Source organism: Cottoperca gobio, chromosome 4 (assembly GCF_900634415.1).
Source record: "Cottoperca gobio chromosome 4, fCotGob3.1, whole genome shotgun sequence".
In the NCBI taxonomy this organism is placed as follows: Eukaryota; Metazoa; Chordata; class Actinopteri; order Perciformes; family Bovichtidae; genus Cottoperca; species Cottoperca gobio.
Window position 1 is genome coordinate 11,360,526 of NC_041358.1, and position 8,323 is coordinate 11,368,848.

At 36.8% G+C, this 8,323-nt stretch overlaps 1 pseudogene; it reads left to right on the top strand.

The window, feature by feature from the left end:
• Positions 1-975: 975 nt before the first annotated feature.
• Positions 976-3,023, top strand: LOC115006951 (uncharacterized; annotated as a pseudogene).
• The last annotated feature ends 5,300 nt before the right edge of the window (positions 3,024-8,323 follow it).

Here is an 8,323-nt window from a genome sequence, read left to right on the forward strand (position 1 = left end):
CAAACTATCCAGCCTTGCTGCAACTGGCTAATCTTTTGGGTTGCACCTATTTCGACAAGCTTAATGTATGCTTTTTTTCTTATTAAATATGTTAAGAAATATGTTTTGTATTTTTGTTGTTAGTTTTAAGAGATAGTTATATTGACAATCAATTGTATGTTTTTATGGCACAATAATAAGTTAGTTTAAGAATTCATATGCATTTAAATGTCCAGCATCTTTGAAATCTTTGAATGTAAAATTTTCCAACAATTTTTCAGATTTCCAAGACCACCAACTACAGATCTCTTAGAATAATAGATGACATGTTGGAAATTCTTGTAACGATGATTCCATATTAAGGGACATTGCTCAGTCAAAAGCGATTTGCGTGGAAATAGATGAGACCACAGATGTCTCCGTGTGCAGACAACTGGACATCCATGTAAGGTAAGCGTAACCAAAGTGTAATACTTCATCGACTAATACAATTTCAATTCACAGTATGATAATTGAAATTTATAAAATGTTATCATATGGACATAGATACTTGGACCAAGAGGGGAAGCTCTTCAGCCAATTCCTGGATCTGATCTGATCTGCCTGACCGACGGGAAAGCAGATTCAATTGTGGCAGCTCTGAAAAATATTATTCAGATGAAGGGCATCCCCGTACAGTTAATCTTTGGATTAGGAACTGACGGCGCTGCAGTTATGACAGGTAGGTCAAACAGGTTTTTTGTATGTAATTAAACTGGATTTTGAATATTTTGTTTCTTGAGTCTTGATGACCCTTTGGTACTGGGTGCATTCAGCATCTCTGCCGAACAGGAGAGAGGAAGAAGAGGCCAGGATGATACAGGGGGAAGACAGCAGTACTGGCAAAGATTCCAATCACAGGTATGATTATGTAGCTTTTGGCTGACTTCATTGATGTAACTTCAATTTAGACTAAATAGTATACTGACATCTTTTCCCCACCTGTTTGATGAGGTGATGGATCCTTATTTGGATGGCCTGATTGCCCATCTTGAGAGGCGGTTCAGTGAGGTTGGAGTCTTAGCTGCTTTTGGAATACTGGGTCCACAAGCAGCTACACTCTCTTATGACACCACACACACACACACACACACACACACACACACACACACACACACACACACACACACACAAACACACCTGAGGACACTGGTGGGGAGGTTTTGTTCCCATGTCGATTTCGACACAGTCCTTTGTGAATGGGCTTCTTTCAAGGAACAAGTCGTCTCTGGTCCACTCAAGGTAACTTTAAAATGTAACATTTTCACATGACATTATCATGAACAATGCACTGTGTTAATCGTATGAACGTTTTCAGAGCAAGACTCAGCTGGACATATTGTCAGACCTGTCCTCAAAATATGAGGAGTTTGGGGTCCTGTACCCAACTGTAAGCCAGCTGGCTGCCATTGCCCTCACTGTCCCAGTCAGCAGTGTAAATTGTGAAAGGGACTTCTCCACCCTGAACTGGGTAAGAAATACCTCTCACAATGGCATTTGCTGTTTTATGTTATAAGTATTTTTAAGCTATCAGCTATCACTTGTAAAGCTTAACAGTTAATGTATTTGCAGGTCAAGACAAACATCCGAAACAGGCTGCAGGGGGACCATCTGCCTGCATGCGGATTTCAATAAATGGGCCAGAGGTGTCTGACTTTCCATACCAGGAGGCACTGGAAATGTTCTTTAAAAAACCAAGAAAGAGCCATTGTAGAAACAAAAGTTGCACACTTTGTGGGTAAACCAGTACTGGTTGAATGTACATGTCTTTATTTGTTTCCAATTTTTGTTTCTTAAAGTAAAATTGTTCTAATGTTCTAATTGTTGTTATTTATTGTAATATAATTTTATTTATTATTATTTATTAGATTAATTGTAAAAAAAAAAAAAAAAGCTTCTAATTACTGTTATTTATTGTAATTATTGTTATAAAAGAAAATATGTGAACATGTAATATGACTCCTAACAGTTTGTTCAGGTCCAAATGCATTGTGAAAGGGCCCCTGCATGCCGCCGCAGCTGGTCGAAACCCCCCCCCCCAAGCAGAGGTGTTGATATCCTCTCCACCTTCCCAAGATTCCTGGATAGCAAAGAATTGGTAAGTTTGGAATTAAATGTTTACGATGGCTTGACGCATTTCCTGTAGTAGTAACAGTAATATCTTCTTTCGTGAAGGTGGATCAAGACTTCACCCTCCTATTTGATCATGAAACATCCTCCAGGCTCCTTCAGAAATGGGATGTGTTCTTCAGTCCAAATGTCATAAAAGAGGCTAAGCGGCTTACTTCAACACCCAGAGTTGCGTCGCTTGTTGCAGTCAGCAGTGTCCCACAGGAAGTGATCTTGATGAGACAACAAGTGAGTTGTATTGTTTTGCTTGTTTAAAGCACTTGCCATATCTCCAAAAAGACTTTTAGTCTTTCATAAGGTAATTATATTATTAAGGTGATTATAATTGTCACGTCACCTTCTTAGCCACATGTGTAAAAGAGGGTTGTTAAAAAGTGAATGAAATTGAAGTGAAGTCTTCACAAGCATTCCCATCTTGCACTAGCCAGTAAGAAGATGTTTGAATAACTGATCACTTCTATAATGTAGTTTTCTCTGTGGCTGCACATTATTCTTGTGTGTAATGTTAGGTTTCTTTATCTCAACCCTAGTCATGCAGCAGTTTGGAGGAGCATCTCTGCAACCAGCAGGGTCGGCAGCCATACCTCCTCGCTGTTGGGGCGTCAGAAGAGCAAGATTGACAGCTTCTACATCACCATGGATAAGCATCTCATCCCACGGCAGGCAAACCGCTCCCTACCTCGGGGCTTTCGACGAACTTTCCAAAACCCATTGTGTGTTTAATTTGTCGTACGATGTTGCGTTACTGAATTTTTACACATTCTTGCAGACAACAGTGTAACATTGATGTGGGGAAAATGAAGGAGTCACCCAGAGTCAGAGACTTGAGAGCCAGACTGCTTGACCAGCTAGTACCGGTCTCACTCTCTGAGTAAGAGGCTAAAACAATACTGACCGGTTTCATGTGTCAGCGTTTGTATCCCAGCAGCCAGAAGTTGATGGTGTTATACTGGAACTGTTGATAAATGATATAAAATTACTGGAAACCCAAGGCCTACAGTATATCTCAAAAGTGAGTACACCCTTTAGATTTTTGCAAATATTCTGTTATATACTTTCAGGGGATAACATTATCCTACTGAAACTTTGATATAACTTAAAGTAGTCAGTGTGCTGCTTGAATAACAGTATAGATTTATTGTCCTTTGAAAATTACTCAGTACACAGCTGTTAATGTCTAAACAGCTGGCAACAAAAGTGAGTACACCCCATAGTGAACATGTCCTAATTGTGCCCAATGATGTTGTTTTCCCGCCCTGGTGTCATGTGACTCGTTAGTGTTACAAGGATTCAGGTGTAAATGATAAGCAGGGCTGTTAAATTTGGTGTTTTGGGCACAATTCTCTCTGAATGCTGGACAACATGGCACCTCATGGCAAGGAACTCTCTGAGCGGCTGAAAAAAAGGATTATTGCGCTTCTCAAAGATGGCCTTGGCTATAAGAAGATTGCCAACACCATGAAAATGAGTTGCAGCACAGTGGCTAAGATCATACAGCGGTTTTCCAGGACAGGTTCCACTCGGAACAGGCCTCGCCAGGGTCGACCAAAGAAGTTGAGTCCACGTGCTCAGCGTCATATCCAGAGGTTGGTTTCCAAAAATAGACGTGCGAGTGCTTCCAGCATTGCTGCAGAGGTTGCAGAAGTGGGATGTCAGCCTGTCAGTGCCCAGACCATACGCCGCACACTGCATCAAATCGGTTTGTATGGCCGTCGCCCCAGACAGAAGCCCCTTCTGAAACCGATGCATAAGAAAGCCCGCAAACAGTTTGCTGAAGACAATGAATCCAAGAACATGAGTTACTGGAACCATGTCCTGTGGTCTGATGAGACCAAAATAAACCTGTTTGGGTCAGATGGTGTCCGGCGTGTGTGGCGGCACCCTGGTGAGGAGTACCAAGACAAATGTGTTTTGCCTACAGTCAAGCATGGTGGTGGCAGCATCATGGTCTGGGGCTGCATGAGTGCTGCCGGCACTGGGGAGCTGCATTTCATTGAGGGACACATGAATTCCAATATATACTGTGACATCCTGCAGCAGAGCATGATCCCCTCTCTTCGGAAACTGGGCCGTAGGGCAGTTTTCCAACATGATAATGACCCTAAACACACCTCCAAGATGACAACGGCCTTGCTGAAGAAGCTGAAGGTTAAGGTGATGGACTGGCCAAGTATGTCTCCAGACCTAAACCCAATTGAGCACATGTGGGGCATCCTCAAGAGGAAGGTGGAGGAGTGCAAGGTGTCCAACATCCGTGCGCTCCGTGATGTCGTCGTGGAAGAGTGGAAGAAGATTCCAGAAGCAACCTGTGCAGCTCTGGTGAATTCCATGCCCAGGAGGGTTAAAGCAGTGCTAGATAACAATGGTGGTCACACAAAATATTGACACTTTGGGCACAATTTAGATATGTTCACTATGGGGTGTACTCACTTTTGTTGCCAGCTGTTTAGACATTAACAGCTGTATACATGGGAGGTCATGGGGAGGGGCGAAATGATTGGGGAGGGGGGCCAATTGTGCCCTAAAAATTGATTTGAAAAAAAAAGTAATAATTAGAAGAAAATAAATAAATATATATATATATACATGTGTGTGTGTGTGTGTATATATATATATATATATATATATACACATGTGTATATATATGTCTATATATATATGTATATATATATACACATGTGTATATATATGTATATACATATATATATATATATATATATACACGTGTATATATATGTCTATATATATATATGTATATATATATATACACGTGTATATATATGTCTATATATATATATGTATATATATATATATACACGTGTATATATATGTCTATATATATATATATGTATATATATATATATACACATGTGTGTATATATATGTATATACATATATATATATATATATATATATATATATATATATATATATACATACATGTATATACATGTGTGTGTGTATATATATATATATATATACATGTATATATACATGTATATACATGTATATACATGTATATACGTGTATATATACATATACATGTATATATACATATACATACATATACATGTATATACATGTATATATACATATACATGTATATACACATATACATGTATATACATGTATATACATGTATATATACATATACATGTATATATATATATATATATATACACATGTATATATACATATACATACATGTATATACATGTATATATACATATACATGTATATACATGTATATATACATATACATGTATATATACATATACATGTATATACATGTATATATACATATATATATATATATATATATATATATATATATATATATATATATATATATATATATATATATATATATATATATATATATATATATATATATATATATATATATATATACACATACATGTATATATACATATATATATATATATATATATACACATGTATATACATGTGTATATATATATATATATATATATATATACATGTATATACATGTGTATATATACATATATATACATGTGTGTATATATATATATATATATACACATGTATATACATGTATATATACATATATATATACATGTATATACATATGTATATACATGTATATATATATATATATGTATATATATACACATGTATATATATATATAACAAAGTGTTGCTAAATTCTATTTATCAAAAATGATTTTATTTTTAAGATAGTTTATTAGATTCTCTGGATTGTTGAACTATATAACTAGTGTAAACAACTGATAATATACTGCAATATTTTTTCAAACCATGCAGTATATGTTCTTTATGATGATGACATCATTTTGTGAACACTTTGACAAATCTTTTTTAACAATCCCAGAAATGTTTGAAAATAAATGTTTGAAACATTAAAAAAAACCCTCTGTTAACATAAGTGTTGAAAACGTTTCTTCTTCTTTTTTTTTATCAATGCGTGTGTGTCTGAGTCTAAAGCTGCTACTGAGTGAGGATGAAGCTCAGCGGGTGCAAAAGAGCACATCTTCATGTCGGACACAGCCAGGGGGAGGAGGATGAGATGGGTTTGGGGTGTGGAGCTGCCTGGAGGGGGAGATTATGATTAGAGCCTCAGCCTCATATTTCTCATAGTGCAAAACAGTTTTTTATAATTATTGTGAAAATACAGACAGAATATGAACATTTTTACTTTTAGAGACCAATTAAAAAAACAATTAGAAAACCAATCTCTTTGCCGAATAAAGATCTATAATATCTATATATAGATATACTAGCTCCACATTATTTGAAGTACTACAACAGTTTGTTGGTAATATTATTAATATTATTCAATAGTGACGTTTATACTAAGAAATACACTGAAAATTACAATTATATTTTCAAGTTTATGTACTGACATCTCTCACATGTCTTAGCTTTAAAACTCAGTCAAAAACCTTTTTAGAGGGTGGGCTAAGAGCTGGTCGGTCTTTTTCACATAGAATAAACTAAGCTTTCATCTATGAATTTAACTCATACACACTATTAGCTGTTATTTTTCAAGAAAAGTGCTGCAGTGATGCAGCACAGTAGAGTTTTGATGAGCACGGCCTGGGGAGTAACAGACACTGACCTGCAGGAGGTGTTCAGGGGAGAGATACAGAGGTTAGCTAACTGAATGGTTGGATACTGTTGAATTAAAGCTTTTCTAATCGATATTTTATATGAACAATGGATCATGTGTTGTGTTATGCGAAAGGACAAGTAACTCTTAGTGTCTTTTAACGCTCTAATGGCCATGCCATCTATGCTCTACCTTTAGTTCGGCATATATCATGTTTTTTTATCGATACAACCTAAAGTTCAGTATCGCTTTATCTGTGACTAAAGGTTACCAGCGACCTTTAACTTTATCAAGCGATGATATCTGTCCATTTTGTTTGAAAAGAGAACTTTAGCGATGGAAGCTGAAGACCCTGCTGTTCTGTGGGTGTATGGGTCTATCACAGAGGCAAGGGGCTGAAATGTAACCCTTTTCTGAGGTTAAAAGCTTCCGTTAAAAAGCTGGATGCACTGTGTTAAGTGTCCACAGGACGCTTAAAAACAAGTTACAACAGGAAATAGAAAAGACAATGCATCCACAAATATATCCAGAAAAAACTTTTTTTTTTTTCCTGCCATTTCCATATATGGACTATAACAAAGTGAACGGTCTTTTTTTTACATTCAGTGCTAAGTGAGAGGACTCAAGCCTATGTGATACAGAATGTAATTTGTTCTGGCAGATGTATAAATGACATACCTGTCAACATTGGAATTTCAAAATAAGGGACATTTTCTGGCGGACTCTGCCCATACCTTAACAGCTTTGAGCCAGCCAGCCCCAACCCATATAATGTAAATGTAAACACATAAGGGACGGGTTCAGGAATTGCATGTTTATTTAAAGTATGTATTACTTGTACAGACATGTTTATAAGATGTATGTATTTTAATTCAATATATATATTTTATTCAGTGTGGGAGTCCCTAGCATCTGCAAGGGACCTGTTGTAAACAAAGGTTGCAGACTTTGCCTGCCTCAAGGCTAGCTGAAGGCTACATTATTTTTTAGCGCAAAGCATCGACATCTTTCCCTCAGCTTTGGTCACTTGGTTTGCCTCTGAAACAGTTCCTGTCACACATTAAGTCATTGACAGTGTATGTGTTGTGCCTCGTGCTTGTGCTTGGACGATTTCTCATGCTGACGAACATCGCTTTTTCCGCCGTGTGCAATGCTAAAATATGAATGGCACACTTTACAAAAAGCACGAGTTTGCCCGACTCTGCTTTTTATTAAATAAGGGAAGGTCTCCTCTCATTTGTCTAGTTACTTGCATAACGTTTTAACTTGTTTGGCAGGTACAGCTGCGTCTCCATCTCTCTCCCGTTCACTGACTCATCATATGCTTTCTTCTTCTTCTGTGTTATTGTTCCTGTTTTCTTCTTCTGTGTGTTTACTGGTGGATAACTTTTTTCAACTAAAGTTAAACATAATAATGCCACCTGCTCTACCGGAGGCCACTTTACCACTGTACACTTTTTTATATTAGACCTATTTTTATTTTTGAAAGGTTAAACATATGGGATAATCCCGGGAAAATACTTAAACGGGAGGACAGCAGGATAGAAGGAAAGGAGGGTTGAC